Raw genomic sequence first — 16790 nt, forward strand, 5'->3', positions numbered from 1 at the left:
ATTGTTGGCCTCATTGACACCATAAAGCAAAAAAGCAGCCTACTGACAGCTAGATAACAGCATGGTGGGCAGGGTGGGGATGTGGGAATTTGCAATGAGTGTAGACAGGTCTATGGGCCTTCAAGCCTTCCCTCTCCCCTAACACCCTCTCCATCTTGAGGGCTATGTGCTAGAATGGAGGGAGACTACTCTTGAAGATTAGTGCCAAGAGAGGTACAGACTGTAATATTAGAGGTTTTCTGAAGTTCCCTGGAGATCACAACCTAGAAACTTTTCACAAAAGTAATTTTTAAAAAGACTATTATATAAAAAAAGTATTTTGAAAAATTAGATGAGCTAGGTTTCTTGAAGAATATGTAATTATAAAATGGCATAAGAAGATAAAGGACAAATGAATTTGATGGTAATCAAAAACCCTTACCTCTACCCATACTCCCCACAAGCGCTGGACAAAGATGACTTTATGGGAGAGTTCTACCAAATTTTCTGTGGAAGAAAATTACTGTTTTATATAAGTTTTACGAAAAAAGAAAGAGGAAAACTTGCAAACTTTTTTTAAGGCTAGTATGACCTTTACCCAAATAAAGACAGCATAAGGAAAGATAATTAAAGGTCCACTTTACTTATGAACTGTATGTGAAAATCCTAAATAACTTATACAGTTAAATCCATCAGTGTATTACAAATATCAGATCAAGTAAGAATGGTTAATTTCATAAATTCTATCAGTATACTGCACTATATTAATTGAATAAACAAGAATTCTTTCATGGTTATCTTAATAAATGCGGCACAAGCTTTTGATAAATTTCAACATCTATAATGATTATATAAAACTTCTGCATGCTCTGTTCCTGCCAGTTGAGTTATATGCTTCCCATGAGTCTGTTGTGTTTGTTTCCAAAGCTTTTTATACCAGTTGTACTTGCTGTTATAATTATGTAATTGAGTTAAATATTATATAAACCAAAGAATTTTAAGTGTGAAAAGAGAATTGTTTCTCTGAAAGTTCAATTGAATGTTTTGGAAAGACTTGTTAAAGGCAAGTTGCTAAAAAATATTGGTAACAGATCATTTTAATTCCTATCATATTAAAAGTGAAGGCCTTGGTCCTACATCAAAAGATTGATGAATATATACGGATTTGTATATTGTATGTTAAAACAAAAATTCTAATGAGTGAATCACTTTGTATGATTCCTTTTTACTGACTTTTACTTTATTCACTTACCAATTGGCCGCAGATATATTAGATAAGAGGGCTCTTATTGCATTATTTTGAAAAACAGTACTGCTCAAATTCCCTGTATCACCCCTTCCATTCTTTTCAGCCTCTTATTTGATTATGAAGAGGACTTGTAAGTGAATTAATATACTTTCACCGTACCTAGCCAGCTGTGTCACAGCATGAGTAGAAAAGATGTGTTGGACTGCCTATGTTAGGACTCTCTTTCTCCGAAATAATTAAATCTATAATAGGCCAGAGAGTTAGGGATTCTAAACTCTCCTGTTTCTTTTTTGTAATTTCTGAAACCCTTTTCTCATCCTCCTGTCAACCATGTATTCCCAAGTATGAATAAATACAATATATGAAAAATTTCTCTGTTTCCCTCTGCCCTAGATCTCAGCCCCTGGAATAATTTTTTTTTGTTGTTGTGAAAATGCACTGGCATACTGTTCTAGTATAGCTTTCTTAGAATTGTGCAAATTGAAATAGCATTCCAGAACCCAGATTTCTGGAGAAATAACAACACGATAATATTGCAATTTTTTTTTGCTTGTTATGGTGTAAAGGAATTTTGGAGGAAAACATCATAGAAAGATGCTAAATATAATTCATTTGTGGACACATACATATATTGAACTTCTAGTGACCATCACTTTCTTTCTAATGTGAAAACTGTATAGTTTCTCTTTTAACAGTGTAAAGAAAATCAGAAATGGAGAGTAAAATAAAAAATGGTTAAGGTGCAGTTTCTTATAGGGATTTTCCTGTTTCCTTTTATAAGAAAGTATATTAAGAAATTACCAAGAATATATATCTTATACAATTTATTTTCATTCAGAGTTACTGAGGTATAATAGGCATACAACAAGTGTCACTATGTTTAAATGCACAGTTTTATGGGTTTTGCCAAATTTATGTTGTTATGTAAAAACCACCACTATTAAGTTATAGAATATTTCCACTATATCAAAAAGTTCCTTTTGCCCCTTTGCAGTCTCTTCCTCTTCCCAGTCCCTGTAACCAATGATCTGATTTCTATCCCTATGGTTTTGCCTTTTTTAGAATGTCATGTAAATGAAATAATAAAAAAATGATACATTTTTTTTGGTTGGGCTTTTTTTGCTTTAGCATAATACTTTGGATACTTGTCCAAGTTGTTGCATATATTACATATATTACTACATATATTCTATCTATTGCTGAGTGGTACCATTGTATGATGTACCTCAACTTGCTCATTAATTTACTGTTTTTTGGTTTCTATTTTAATTCTAGATAGTTAACATATAGTGTTATATTAGTTTCAGGTGTACAATATAGTAATTCAGCAGTTCAATACATCATCTTGTGCTCATCACACCAAGTGCACTGCTTAATTCCCATCACCTCTTTAACCACCCTCCCAACTCTGGTAACCATCAGATTGTTGCCTATAATTAAAAGTATGTTTCTTTTTTTCTTTCCCCTATGTTCATCTGTTTTGTTTCTTAAATTCCACATACCAGTGAAATCATATGTTATTTGTCTTTCTCTGTATGACTGGTTTTGCTTAGCATTATACTCTCTAGGTCCATCCATGCCATTGCAAACGGCAAGATTTCATTCTTTTTAATGGCTGAGTAATATTCCATTATATACATATGTCATATCTTCTTTATCCATTCATCAGTTGATGGACACTTGGGCTGCTTCCGTATCTTGGCTTTTGTAAATAATGCCGCAATAAACATAGGGGTGCATGTATCCCTTTGAACTAGTGTTTTTGTATTCTTTGGGTAAAGACCTACTAGTGAGGTCTACTAGTGAGATTGCTGGATCATAGGGTAGTTCTATTTTTAACTTTTTGAGAAAACTCCATACTGTTTTCCACAGTAGCTGCACCAGTTTGCAATCCCAGCAACAGTGCAAGAGGGTTCTCTTTTCTCCACATCCTCACCAACACCTGTTGTTTCTTGTGTTTTTTATTTTAACCATTCTGACAAGTGTGAGGTGGTATCTCATCATAGTTTTGATTTGCATTTCCCTGTTGATGAGTGATGTTGAACATCTTTTCATGTGTCTATGGGACATCTGTATTTCTTCTTTGGAAGAATGTCTGTTCATATTTTCTGACCATTTTTAATTGGATTACTTGGTTTTTGGGTGTTGAGTTTTGTAAGTTCTTTATATATTTTGGATACTGAAACTTTAAAGTGGATATGTGGACATGTGGATATGTGGATAAAGTGGATATGTCATTTGCACATATATTCATTCTCCCATTCAATAGGTTGCCTTTTAGTTTTTTTGTTTCCTTTGCTATGCTTAAGTTTTTATTTTGATGTAATTCCAATAGTTTATTTTTGCTTTTGTTTCCCCACCCCCAGGAAACATACCTAGAAAAACATTGCTACAGCTAATGTCAAAGAAGTTACTGCCTGTATTCTCTTCAAGGATTTTATAGTTTCCTGTCTCAAATTTAGGTCTTTCATCCATTTTGGATTTATTTTTGTGTATAGTGTAAGTAAGTGGTCCAGTTTCATTCTTTTGCATGTTGCTGTCCAGTTATCCTGATGCCATTTGTTGAAGAGACTGTCTTTTCCCCATTGGATATTCCTTCCTTGTTCATCGAAGATTAATTGACCATATAATTGTGGGTTTATTTCTGGATTTTCTATCCTGTTCTATTGATCTATATGTCTATCTTTTTTTTGTGGCCATAACATACTGTTTTGATGACTACAGCTTTGTCATATAATGTGAAGTCCAGAATTATGACGCCTCCAGTTTTGCTTTTCTTTTTCAAGGTTACCTTGACTATTCAGGGTCTTTTGTGGTTCTACAAAAATTTAAGAATTGTTTGTTCTAGTTCTGTGAAAAGTGCTGGTGGTATTTTGATAAGGATTTCATTAAATAGACTACATTGCTTTCGGTAGTATAGAAACTTTAACAGTGTTTTTTCTTCCAATCCATGAGGATGGGATATCTTTCCATTTCTTTGTGTCATCTTGAATTTCTTTCATTAGTTTTTTTTATAGTTTTCAGGGTACAGGTCTTCCCCTTATTTGGTTAGGTTTATTCCTAGGTATCTTATTATTTTATTTTGTGTGCATTTGTAAGTGGGATTTTTTTCTTAATTTTTCTTTCTGCTGCTTCATTATTAGTGTATAGAAATGCAACACATTTTTTGTACATTGATTTTGCATCCTGCGACCTTACTGAATTTGTTTATCAGTTCTAGCAGTTTTTAGTAGAGTCTTCAGGATTTTCTATATAGAGTATCATTTCATCTGTGAATAGTGACTTTTACTTTTTCCTTACCAACTTGAATGTCTTTTGTTTCCTTTTTTGGTTTGACTGCTGTGTCTAGGACTTCCAGGACTATGTTGAATAAAAGTGGAGAGAGTGGACATCCTTGTTGTGTTATTGATCTCAGTTTTCCCCCCTTTGGTATGATATTTGCTGTGGGTTTTTCATATAAGGTCTTTATCATGTTGGTTATATTCCCTCTAAACCTACTTTGTTGAGGATTTTTATCATGAATGAACATTGTACTTTCTCAAATGCTTTTTCTGCATCTATTGAAATGATCATATGGTTCTTACCATTTCTCCTGTTGATGTGATGTATCATATTGATTGATTTGCCAATATTAAACCACCCTTAGAGCCCAGGAATAAATCCCACTTGATCATAGTGAATTTTTTTAAAAGATATTGTTGAGTTCAGTTTGCTAATATTATATTGAAAAATTACACATCTATGTTCATCAGGCATATTGATCTATAGTTCTCTTTTTTATTAGTGTCTTTATCTGGTTTTGGTATCAAGGTAATGCTGGCCTCATGGACTGAATTTGGAAGTTTTTCTTCCTTTTACATTTTTGGATTAGTTTAAGATGAATAGGTATTAACTCTTCTTTAAATGTGTGGTAGAATTCACTGTGAAGCCATCTCATTCTGGACTTCTGTTTGTTAGGAGTTTTCTGACTCAATTTCTTTGGTAGTTATCGGTCTGTTCAAATTTTCTATTAATTCCTGTTTCAGTTTCGGGAGTCTATATGTTTCCTGGGATTGATCCATTTCTTGTATGTTGTCCAATTTGTTGGCATATAATTGCTCATAATATTCTCTTATTGTTGTTTGTATTTCTGTGGTGTTGGTTGTTATTTCTCCTCTATGATTTGTGATTTTATTTATTTGAGTCCTTTCTATTTTTGTCTTGATAAGTCTGGTTTGAGGTTTATCAATTTTATTGATCTTCTTTTCAAAGAATCATTTTCCAATTTCATGGGTCTGTTCTGTAGTTTCTTTTAGTTTTATATCAATCATTTCTGCTCTAATATTTATTATTTCTTTCCTTCTGCTGTTTTAGGTTTTGTTTGCTGTTCTTTAAAATGTAAAGCTTATTTTATTTTTGAATTTATTTTGACAGAGAGAGAGAGAATGGGGGAGAGGCAGAGAGAGAGGGAGAGAGAGAATTCTAGGCAGGCTCTGGCTGCCAGCACAGAGTCAGACACAGGGCTTGATCTCACAAACTGTGAGATCATGACCTGAGCCAAAATCAAGAGTCAGATGCTTAACTGACTGAGTCACCCAAGTGTCTCTGTTGTTCTATTTATAGCTCCTTTAGGTAGAAGGTTAGGTTGTTTATTTGAGATTTTCTTTTTCTTCTTGAGGCAGCCCTATATTGATAAAACCTCCCACTTAGAACCACTTTTGCTGCATCCCAGAGGTTTGGACCATTGCGTTTTCATTATTCATTTACTTGTTGATGGACATTTGAGTTGTTTTCAGTTTTTGACTATTGCACAATAAAACTGCTGTAAACATTCACATGTTTATAAACCTTTAGAAATATGTTTTCAATTCTCTTGGGTTAATACCTAGTAATGGAATTGCTAACCAATGTGACAAATACATATAACTTTATCTAACAATTTACAAAAATATTTTCCAAAGTAGTTGTATCACTTTGTATTCCTATTAGCAATGTATGTGAATTTTAACTTTAGCAATAACAGTGGATATGTGGGCTCCTGAGTGGCTTAGATGGTTGAGTGCCTGAATCTTGATCCTAGGGCTGTGGCACTGAGCCCCATGTCAGGCTCCCTGCTGAGTGTGGAGCCTATTGAAGATTCTCTTTCTCTCTCCCTCTGCCCTTCTCCTCCAATAACACTCTCTCTCAATGATAATAATGATAATAGTGGATATATTCATGACTGCTATTTGAAGTTATGCTTTATTATGATTTCTTTGGTTTTGGCATAAAGGTAATGCTTGCCTCATAAAATTATTTTCAGGGGTGTTCCTCCTCATATTTTCTGCAAGAGTTTACTTTTTAAAATGCATGATAGAATTCACTAGTGAAATCATCTGAATATGGCTGCCTCCCCCCACTCAGGAAGGTTTTAAACTATGGATTAAATTTCACTAATGGATCTAGGGCTATTCAAATAATGTATTTACTCTTAAGTGATCTTGGGTAGTTTGTTTATTTCAAGAATTTTTTTCCATTTCATCTAAGTTGTTGGGTTCCTTTTGGCATAAAGTTGTTCATTTACTTTTCGTTATTATCCTTACTGTCTGTAGAATCTGTAGTAATACTCCTTCTTTCATTTGTGATATTGGTACTTCTTGCTTTCTCACTTGGTCTGGTTTTTAAATTTATTGATCTTTTCAAAGAATCAGATTTTTGTTTCACTAATTTTTCTCTAGTATGAGAGCTAAAATAAGACGCAGGGCAGTGCCTCTTTCAACTTTGGCTGAGAACTAGTCCATGATACAACTCAAAGTTTTTATGGTTCTGTGCATGTCCATGAATGAGCTTCAAAGTGCCCCAAATACTAATTTGGGTATTACAAATAAATTTAATGAGTAGGTGAATTTATGAATACGGATTCTGTGAATGATGAGGATTGGCTGTAATTTAATCTACTATTATTAATAGAGGGGGATTTGATAAGGCATAACTTAGGAAAAGGATGTGGCATACAGTACATTCTAGAACCCATAATGAAGTAAACAGACTATTACCATTTCCTTCTCAGGGCTGAGGTGGAGAAGAGAGGCAGAACGGTAGCTGTTCCTCAACAGAATCCTGGCTATAGATCTTTGGATTAGGTGGAATTTTTTGCCTTAGCCTCACATGCGCAAAACCCTTCACATTTAGATTTTTGATGTTATTTTCAAATAAACTTATTCACTTAGTTACAAAAATACTTGGATGGGATTGAAATAAGATGTTCATTCATCCACAGTATAAAATATGTTTGAAACTTGTTCTAGAATTTGTTCATTTAAAAAATAAACTTCAGAATATAAATGGCCAGGCCTTGCTTGACTTCTGAGAGCACCTCCTTTTCCCTTTGGATGACAAAGAAGAGGGAAGGGAATGAATGGAAAGGATGTTTAAGGTGGAATACTCAGCCTAAAATGACCTTAAACTCCCACAGAAGTGTACATCACAGCTTTCTGAAATCTGAGGGGGGCTGAGGAGATATGGGGATGGACAGCTGAACAAGCTGCCACAGTATTATTACCCCCAGAGTATAGAGAGGTTAAGCAACTTATCCAAGATCACAGTAAATAAGTGGTACAGAAATATTGTGTAGAAATCTTTACATTTTAACTAGAAATCAAAAAACATGGATTCAGTCTTAATTTGCCACCACTTAGCTATAGAACTCTGCACAAATCATTTAAGCTTTGCAGGTCTGTGTCTTTATCTGTAAGATGTGAAGTTGGAAAACTCAAGTTCCTTTGCATGATATAATGTCATGTAATGTTAGAAGCACTAGAATCCAGAAAAACAGAGTAAGCAGGAAAAATACTTGTTTCTTTTTGAATAGAAAGAAAATTTTCTACCAGAGTCCAAGTGACTTTCCATTTTCAATAGAGAAAGTAGACCTTATCAAGTATTTATAGAAACTGCAGATTGCTCGGATACAATCCAATATCTCATTTGATACTGGCAAGAGACAAATGATGCCTGAAACCTTAACAAATGCTTATACCAATTCAATGAATAAAGGAATATCTGAAAGTGGCTCAAGTTTAGGAAGCCATATATTTCTTGAATGGCATGACTCTGGGGGATACTTGAGAAAATTAAGTTTTTCTAAAATCTTTATAGTTGAGGCCTAAACGTAGAATCTAGAAAGATTAGAATATAGAATCTATATAGAATCTATAAAGATTCTAAAATCTTTATAGTTGAGACCTAAATGTATGTTAATTCAGTCATCAGTGTTATGTCTTGAATCTATAATAAATATAGAAAGAAGAATTTTTGCATTTGTGTTCATCGTGGATATTGGCCTGTAATTCTCCTTCTTAGTGGGGTCTTAGGTTTTGGAATCAAGGTAATGATGGCTTCATAGAATGAGTTTTAAACCTCTCCTTCCATTTCTACTTTTTGGAACAGTTTGAGAAGAACAGATATTAACCCTTCTTGAAATGTCAGGTAGCATTCCCTTGGGAAGCCATCTGGCCCTGGTATTTTGTTTGTTGGGAGATTTTTGGTTTCTGATTCAATTTATTTTCTGGTCATGGATCTATTCAAATTTTCTATTTCTTCCTGTTTCAGTTTTGATAGTTTGTACATTTCTAGGAATTTGTCCATTTCTTCCAGATTGCCCAATTTATTGACATATAATTTTTTGTAATATTCTCTCACATTGTTTGTATTTCTGTGGTGTTGGTTCTGATCTCTCCTCTTTCATTTGTGATTTTATCTATTTGGATCTTTTTCTTTTTGATAAGTCTGGTTAGGGGTTTATCAATTCTATTAATTCTTTCAAAGAACCAGCTCTTAGTTTCATTGATCTGTTCTACCTTTTTTTGTTGTTGTTGTTGTTTGTTTCTATATCATTTATTTTTGCTCTAATCCTATTATTTCTCTTCTTCTCCTGGCTTTAGGCTTTACTCGTTGTTCCTTTTCTAGATCCTTTAGGTGTAAGATTAGGTTGTATATTTGAGACATTTCTGGTTTCTTGAGATAGGCCTGAATTGCAATATACTTCCCTCTGAGGACTGTCTTTGCTGTATCCCAAAGGTTTTGGACTGTCATGTTTTCATTTTCATTTGCTCCCATGTACTTTTCAATTTCTTCTTTAATTTTCTGGTTAATGCATTCATTCTTTAGTAGGCTGTTCTTTAACCTCTATGTATTTGTGGTCTTTCCAAAATTTTTCTTCAAGTTTCATAGTGTTGTGGTCTGAAAATATGCATAGTATAATCTAGATCTTTGTACTTGTTGAGGGCTGATTTGTGACCCAGTATGTAATCTATTCTGGAGAATGTTCCATGTGTACTTGAGAAGAATGTGTATTCTGTTGCTTTAAGATGCAATGCTCTGAATAGATCTGTTAAGTCCATCTGGTCCAGTGTGTCATTGAAAGGCATTACTTCCTTTTTGATCTGCTTAGGTCTGTCCATTGTTGTAAGTGGGATGCTAAGTATCCTACCATAATTGTGTTATTATCAATGTGTTTATGTTGGTTATTAATTGATTTATATATTTGGATTCTTTCAAGTTGGGGGCATAAGTACTTAAAATGTTAGATCTTCTTGTTGGATAGACCCCTTTATTATGATATAGTGCCCTTCTTCATCTTGTGTTACAGTATGTTTTAAAATCTAGTTTGTCTAAGTATGACTACTCGGGCTTTCTTTTGATGTGCATTAACATGATAGATGGTTCTCCATCCCTTCACTTTCTTTTTTTTTCTTTTTTCTTTAAAAATTTTTTTGAACATTTATTTATTTGAGAGACAGATCATGAGTGGGGGAGGGGCAGAGAAAGAGGGAGACACAGAATCCAAAGCAGGCTCTAGGCTCTGAGCTGTCAACACAGAGTCGAATGCAGAGCTCCAACTCATGAGTGGTGAGATCACGACCTGAGCTGAAGTTGGACACCTGACCGACTGAACCACCCAGGCACTCATTTCACTTTCAGTCTGCAGGTGTCTTTAGATCTAAAGTGAGTCTCTAAGAGGCAGACTATATGCTTGTTTTTTAATCCATTCTGATACCCTATGTCTTTTGATTGGAGCATTTAGTCCATTTACATTAAGAGTAATTATTGATAGTATGAATTTAATGCCTTTGTGTTACCTATAAATTTGTGTTTCTGGTGATGTTCTCTGTTCCTTTCTAGTCTTTGTTGCTTTTGGTGCTTTTTTTCCCCCACTCAAAGAGTCCCCTTTAATATTTCTTGCAGGCCTAGTTTAGTGATTGCAAACTTGTTTAGTTTTTCTTTGTCTCAGAAACTATCTCTCCTTCTATTCTGAATGATAGCCTTGCTATATAGAGTATTCTTGGCTGCATATTTTTCCCCTTCAGCACATTGACTATATTATGCCACTCCCTTCTGGCCTGCCAGGTTTCTGTGGATATATCTGCAGTGAACCTAACTTTTTTTCCTTGTAGGTTAAGGACTTTTTTCCCTTGATCCTTTCAGGATTCTTTCCTTGACTATGTCTTTTGTGAATTTGATTATGATATGTCTTGGTGATGGATAGCTTTTGTTGAATTTAATGGGAGTTCTCTGTGCTTCTTGCCCCCTTTTCTCTGTCTTCATCTTCTAGGACTCCTATGATACAAATGTTATTACACTTTATGGAGTCGCTGAGTTCCCTAAGTCTACATTGTAATCCAGTACATTTCTTGTTTTTTAAAAAATGTTTACTTATTTTTGAGAGAGAGAGAGAGAGAGACAGACAGAGTGTGAGCAGGGGAGGGACAGAAAGAGAGAGAGAAGGAGACACAGAATTTGAATCAGGCTCTGGGCTACGAGCTGTCAGCACAGAGCCTGATGTAGGGCTCAAACTTATGAACTAAGAGATCATGACCTGAGCTGAAGTCGGACACTTAACTGACTGAGCCACCGAGGCACCCCTCAATACCTTTCTTTCCCTCTTCTTTTCAGCTTCATTCTCCCCCTGCCATAACTTTATCTTCTTTCTTTTAAGTTTATTTATTTATTTTTGAGAGAGACAGACACAGAGCAAGTGGGGGAGGGGCAGAGAGAGAGGGACACAGTGAATCCCAAGCAGGCTCTGCACTGTCATCACAAAGGTGTACCTGGGGCTTGAACCCACGAAACTGTGACATCATGACCTGAGCTGAAACCAAGAGTTGGAAACTTAACTGGCTGAGCCACCCAGGTGTCCTGCATAATTTTATCTTCTATAAACCTTCACTGGTTTTTTCTTCTATAACCTTCACTGTTTTTTTCCTGTGGTTCATCCATCCTCAGTGTCATGGCATCCAGTTGGGTTTTCATCTTGGTTATAAGCATTTTTAATTTCAGCCTGACTAGTATTTAGTTCCTTTATCTCTACAATAAAGGATTCTCTTGTGTCTTCTATGTTTTTTTCAAACCCGGCTAATCTTTATAATTGTTGTTTCAAGTTCTTGTTCAAACATCTTACTTATATCTGTATTGGTTAAATCCTTGGCTGTTACTTCTTTCTGTTCTCTCTTTTGGGGTAAATTCCTCCATCTTGTCATATTGTCAAGGTCCCCAGAAAAAAGAAGGCTTGATCCTAGGTGTGTTTTGGTCAGCTTGTTAAAAGAAGCTGGTTCCAAAAATAATTTGTTTTTTTTCTGTATCCCAAGTTGGAGAAGCAAAAACAAAGGGAACTAGGTCTTATTTTGCCTATAGCTGAAGCTTTGCAGCACTCTATGATCAGTAGACTTGGTACGTGTGAGGAGTTTGTGCTGGTCTTCTGGTGGTGGGGCCTGCTGCACGGATTCTCAGGCAGACTTGCCTTGTTGGAGATGCACCTGCAGGGTGCAGTGGTGTGGCGCTTGGTGTAAGCAGCTTGAGCGTCCACTTGGTGGCACTGTTTTGCTCACTGAAGTAGGTCAATGCTAACTCGTGGGGTGAAAAAAGCATTGCTTGGCTCTCATCCCCAGAGCCGGGAGCTCATGCCCACCACTCTCAAGGGAGCCCTCACAGAAGAGCAAACAATCACTTCTCTTGTGTCCTTGGTTTCTGTCAGATCCCCGCCTTCACTCTGTCTGAGTCTGAACTGTCTGCCTGCCAGGTGGCACAGCATTCCTGTGTTCTATCTCAAGGGCATGGCTTAGTTTCAAAACTCCAAAGTTTAGAGATCCCTGTGGCATGGACCCATGCTGATCCTCTGGGCAAGGGTCTTGGTGCACTATGGCCAGTTGTGGCTTGTCCTAGAAATCAGTTGCTTGACCCTGCACTGGTTCAGAGTTTATAGTGCACAGCAGAAAGCCAGCACCAAGTCTTGCTGCCTTCAACCAGTGTCCCCATTCCTATGTTAGTGAAAGAAGCAGCTCAATGGCACCAACTAGGTCTTTTACTTTCAGAGGGTCTGTGTCCTCTCTCCCAAATGCACTCCAAGCAGGAGAACTGCTTCTCTATGTGCAGCCCAGGGGATCCTCAGCTCATGCTGCCCTCTCTCAGGTTTCCACCTTCCTTCTCCACAGGAGCACCGCTAAGCCTGCTAGGTGTGACCCTGATGATGGTGCAAACCTCTGTGGCCCACTGTTGAGAAAAACTTGCAGTATTCAGCCCCTCTCTTTTTCTCCATCAATGATTTTGGGGAAGAGTTTTTCTTGTGAAATTCCCTGCAAGCACTTCCACTCTTTTTCTCTCTCTCTCTTTCTCTCTCACTTCTGTCTCTGCGATCAGGGCCCCCTCCCCATCACAGCACCTGCAGCTATTCTCTCCCCTAAATCAATTCTCTGTAGCTCCTACCTTCCACAACGTGGTGGGTTTTTTTTTCCACCACTGGTTGTGCATTTTGCTCTCTCAGTCCTCAGATCGATTTCTTGGGTGTTCAAAATAATTTGATATTTATCTAGCTGTGTTTAAGGGACAAGGCAAGCCTAGGGTCTTCCTACTCTTTTGTCATATTAACTCTTCTAGAGGATTTATTCTTGATAAAACTCTCAATGAAGTAGGGATAGATGGAACATACCTCAACATAATAAAAACCATATATGAAAGACTCACAGGTAATATCATTCTCAATGAGGAAAAACTGAGCTTTTCTTCTACAGTCAGGAACAAGACAGGGATGTCCACTCTCACCATTACTATTTAACATAGTACTGGGAATCTTAGTCTCAGCAATCAGACAACAAAAAGAAATAAAAGACACCCAAATCAGTGAGGAAGAAGCCAAACTATCACAGATGACATGATACCCTCTGTAGAAAGCTGAAAGACTATGCCAAAAATTTCTGGAACTGATACATGAATTCAGCAAAGCTGTAGAATATAAAATCATTGTACAGATATCTGTTGCATTTCTATACACCAGTAATGAAGCAGCAGAAAAATAATTCAAGGAACTGATCCCATTTGCACTTGTAATAAAAACTATAGGATACCTAGGAATAAACCTAACCAAAGAGATAAAAGATCTGTACTCTGAAAACCACAGAACACTCATGAAAGAAATTGAAGAGGCAAAAGGAAATAGGAAAAAATTCCATGCTTATGGACTGGAAGAACAAACATTGTTAAAATGTCTGTACTACCTGAAACAATCTAAACATTTAATGCAATCCCTACCAAAATACCATCAGCATTTTTCACAGAGCTAGAAAAAACAATCCTAAAATTTGTATGGAACCTCTGAAGACCCTGAATTAGCCAAATCAATTTTGAAAAAGAAAAGCAAATCTGGATGGATCACAATTCTGGATTTCAAGTTATATTACTAAGATGTACTCATCAAGACAGTATGGTACTGGCACAAAAACATTAACCAATGGAAGAGAATAGAAAACCCAGAAATGGACCCAAAACTATATACTCAGCTAATCTTCGACAAAACAGGAAAGAATATCCAATGGAAGAAAGACAGCTTCTTCAGCAAATGGTGTTGGGGAAACTGGACAGCAACATGCAGAAGAATGAAACTGGACCACTTACTTATGCCATACACAAAAATAAATTCAAAATGGATGAAAGACCTAAATGTGAGATAAGAAACCCATTAAAATAGTAGGGGAGAACACAGACAGCATGTACTTGATCTTAGCCAGAGCAACTTCTTACTAGACTAGTCACCAGAGAGGCAAGTGAAAAAAAAGTAAACATGAATTATTGGGACTTCATCAAGATAAAAGTTTCTGCACAGCAAAGGAAATAATCAACAAAACTAAAAGGCAGAATGGGAGAAGATATTTGCAAATGACATACATAATAAAGAGTTGGTATCCAAAATCTATAAAGAACTTATCAAACACCCAAAAAACAAATAATGAGGTAATAAAAGGGCGTAAGACATTAATAGACATGTAAGACATGAATAGACAAAGAAGAGATTCAGATGGCTAGCAGACACATGAAAAGATGCTCAACATCACTCTCATCAGAGAAATACAAATCAAAACCACAATGAGATACCACTTCACATCTGTGAGAATGGTTAAAATAAACAACACGGGAAGCAAAAGGTGTTGGTGAGAATATGGAGAAAGGGGAACTCTCTTACACTGTTGATGGAAATGCAAACTGGTGGTAACCTCACTGGAAAACAGTATGGAGGTTTCTCAAAAAGTTAAAAATAGAAGTCCCCTGTGACCCAGCAATTACACTAGTAGGTTAGGTATTTATCCAAAGGATACAAATATACAGATTTGAAGGGGTACATACACCCTGATGTTTATAGCAGCATTATCAACAATAGGCAAACTATGGTAAGAGCCCAAATGTCCATCAATTGATGAATGGATAAAGAAGATATGGTGTGTGTGTGTGTATATATATATATATATATATATATATATATATATATACTTAGTGTATGTGTATATACATAGTATATACATATATACATAGTATATGTATATATACACACACATATACATATATGTATATATTGTATATGTATGTATGTATATATATACATACATATATGTATATATATTGTATATGTATATATATATATATATATATACACACACACAATGGAATATTACTTTCATCAAAAATAATGAAATCTTGCCATTTGCAACAATGTGGATGGAACTAGAGTGTATTATGCTACGTGAAATAAGTCAGTCAGAGAAAAGCAAGTATGATATGATTTCACCCATATGTTGAGTTTAAGAAACAAAATAGATGAACATATGGAAAAGGAAAAAAAAGAGAGAAGGAAACAAACCATTAAAGATAAGAAACTGAGGGTTGATGGAGGGGGAAGGGCTAAATGGGTGTATTGAGGAGGGCACTTGTTATAATGAACAGTAAGTGTTACGTGTAAATGGTGAATCACTAAATTCTACCCCTGAAAGCAATATTATACTATATGTTAACTAACTAGAATGTAAATAAAATTTGAAAAAATAACATTAATTCTATAATATTTAATAATAAATCCATATTCATATTCTGTGATATTAAATAATAAATATCTAACATCCAGTCCAATATTTAATATCCATTCCAATTTTTACATGTATCCCAAGAATATAACTTGTATCTTTATTCTTTTGAATTGTGACATAATTGAGATTCACACATTGCATTTGCTTATATGGATATTTAGTATTTCTTAATCTAGAACATTTATTATTATTATTTTTTTTGCTGGCATTGGCTTTGAAAGAGTTCAGGGCAGTTGTCATGTAAAAACCCTCCAATTCTGGAGTTTCTGATTGCTCCCTTATGGTGTTATTGACCTTGTGCTACTATTTCTTAATTTTTTTATGAATTGTAAATTAGGTGTATAGGTTTGATTAGACCCAGGTTAAACATTTTTGGCAAGAATGTTTTACACATATTATCTATTTTATATTGCACCATATGATGAGGTTGCACCATATGATCAGGTTGTCTTCCTCTTAGAAATTTAAGTTTGGCTACTCATTTAAGGTGGTGATTACTAGGTTGCTGTATAATAAAGGTGTGTATTTTGCTTTGGAATTTGTAAGTGATCTGTGGGGAAAGACCCAATACCAGGAGACAATTTTTTACTCCGTGGTTTTAGTATTCACTGAGAAACCCAAATAAATTTTTTCAATAGGGGTAGAAATGTGGTAAGTTTCTGATTTCCATGATTACTTCTACATTTATTATAAAATAAGAGCTTTCTTTTTTCTTTCCTTTGTCTTCCTTTCTTGAGTTTAATTATGGGTTCCTGGATGCTTATTTATTCAGTGCTTCCATTACAGTCATTATTCTTTTTAACTTTTTTTAATGTTTATTTATTTTTGAGACAGAGAGAGACAGAGCATGAGGGTAGAGAGACAGAGGGAGACAGAGAATCCAAAGCAGGCCCCAGGCTCTGAGCTGTCAGCACAGAGCCTGACGCGGGGTTTGAACCCACAAACAGTGAGATCATGACCTGATTTGAAGTTGGATGCTCAACCGACTGAGCCACCCAGGCACCCCTTTTTAAAAAAAATTTTTTTTAAATTCTTTTTGAGATATGCATTTGTTTCAAAGGCCAGTGGAAGCCCCTTCAAGCTGGCTTCTGGGTCTTTTTGTTATGAATCTGTCTTTGAGTGCTTTCTAGCTTTATGACATAACAAGATGCCCTTGATTTACCTTGTGCATTTCCTCTCCAAGACCTAAAATCAGCTATTTT

The sequence above is a fragment of the Felis catus genome, chromosome B3 (genome assembly GCF_018350175.1).
Source record: "Felis catus isolate Fca126 chromosome B3, F.catus_Fca126_mat1.0, whole genome shotgun sequence".
NCBI classification, from domain to species: domain Eukaryota; kingdom Metazoa; phylum Chordata; class Mammalia; order Carnivora; family Felidae; genus Felis; species Felis catus.